Source organism: Macaca mulatta, chromosome 1, assembly GCF_049350105.2.
Source record: "Macaca mulatta isolate MMU2019108-1 chromosome 1, T2T-MMU8v2.0, whole genome shotgun sequence".
NCBI lineage: Eukaryota > Metazoa > Chordata > Mammalia > Primates > Cercopithecidae > Macaca > Macaca mulatta.
This window is the reverse complement of record NC_133406.1, coordinates 54,837,118-54,839,001: the sequence shown is the minus strand read 5'-3', so window position 1 is coordinate 54,839,001 and position 1,884 is coordinate 54,837,118. Positions and strand designations below refer to the sequence as shown.

At 38.4% G+C, this 1,884-nt stretch overlaps 1 pseudogene; it reads right to left on the bottom strand.

The window, feature by feature from the left end:
• Positions 1–632: 632 nt before the first annotated feature.
• On the bottom strand, positions 633–1,666 carry LOC713245 (renin receptor pseudogene; annotated as a pseudogene).
• Between the last annotated feature and the right edge of the window lie 218 nt (positions 1,667–1,884).

Below are 1,884 nucleotides of genomic sequence, written 5' to 3'. Positions count from 1 at the left end.
TAGATAAAAGTAATATTTTTAGTATCCATACTAGACCGTATGGGTCACCAAACTTGAAGAAGAAGGTTAAAAAGCAGCCATCCTCTGTCATTCAGAAAGAGTTTCAAAACTAAGTGATTGCATAATCACATCCATATTTTAGGGCTAATCAAAGTTAAAAATGTTTTCTCTTGTTTCAGAGATACTTACATCAAATGAAGACATTTACAAATTGTTCATAGCATACAACAGCCCAAACATGATTTTCACCTATGCTGTGTAAAGAAGTTAAACATTCATAAGTTTCTCTAATAAATTCAGTGCATTTTTTTCCATAATAAATAGCACAAGCTATTCTAAATGTTTTAATTTCTTTCAGTGCCTATTTCTAAACTCATTAAAGGGAATTAAATCGTGTTAGTAAATGGCTATATCATATTTCAGTGTATTATGGAATCTACACCATACAGTTTGATTCACATCAATACTATAATTCACCCTATAAAAAAACCACAGGCGCACACCAAATAGAGAAAAAATGTGAGTTTTTAATAAATTTAAAGTATACTATCTACTTTAAATCACAATGTAAGATATATTTTAAAAAACAGCCAATTTCCAAACCCCTTTTCTAATTCTGGCACAATGAATATTCAATCTATTCGAATATTCTGGTTTGTAATCCTCTAAATGATGCTATCATATCCAGAATCCATGTTCCAAATATTGTAAGAGGTGATAACCACAGCCACGGTCAAGGCAATCATTATTCAAAGCATAATGTTGAAAATCACTGAATATTCAAAATTATATGCAAGGTTACAGGGACTTGCTGGGTTCTTCATTTGTTTTGCCTCAAAGATAGTCCTTGTCTTCCTCACGAGGGAGGTGTCAAATGACTTAACAGTGACTAACTCTACCACTGCATTCCCACCGTAAAGATTGTACATGTCACCTGCAAACTTTTGAAGAATGTCAACAAGGATTTTAGAAGCAACTCTGAATTGTTCAGAGTCTTCCCCATAATGCTTCCCAGTTTCATCCAAACCTGCCAGTTCCAGTGAACATAAATCAGGAGAATGACCCTTGGCTAGATGCTTATGATAAGACACCAAGCTTGAAATATCATGTAGCACTTGGAGTTCAGAAAGAAAGAGCAGGTCAACTCCATTGTTCCTACTCAGAGAATTCAGGGGAAGTGAACTGAGAATGGAATATTCCTGAAACAAGTGATTATGGAGCTGTCCTAAGGTGACTGAAAGGTCTTCAAACACTGAGTTTGCCTTCCCTACCAAATACACTCTTTCCTCACTAAGAACCAACTGGAAAACAGGAATTTCCTCAGGAAATAAAGAGCGAATGGAATTTGCAACACTGTCAAGACCAAAAGGAACTGTATTCTCCAAAAGGTATGAAATGACACTGCCTGGTGGTAGAGCCAGTTTGTCCACTCCCTTCACCATCACCATGACGGTAGCCCAAGGACGATGAAATAGGTCACCCACAGAAAGTCCTGACCAAGAAAGGTTTTCCTTCACAGAGAAGCCCATGGACAATGCACCACGTCCGGGATTCACTCTCCTGGTATAGGCCAATTTCCATTTATGAAAATAACAGACTGGGAACTACACTCCTTCCCCCAAACACCCGCCACCAACAAGGACAGGAGCACGACAAACACAGTCATGGTGTGGCTGCGGCCGCAGCAGTGCAGGTCAACAAGGAGCAGGCCGGCGGGACACGGGTAAGCACTGTGGTGTGACTGGGTCATGGCATTAGGACTCGTCCTGACTCCTGGGGCTTGCCCCTTCATCGGCTAAAGGAATATTTTTTTTAAAAAGTAAAAACTAAAATTATACCTGTATATATTGAATATTTTCTAAAAGAATATCCTCCACTATGTAT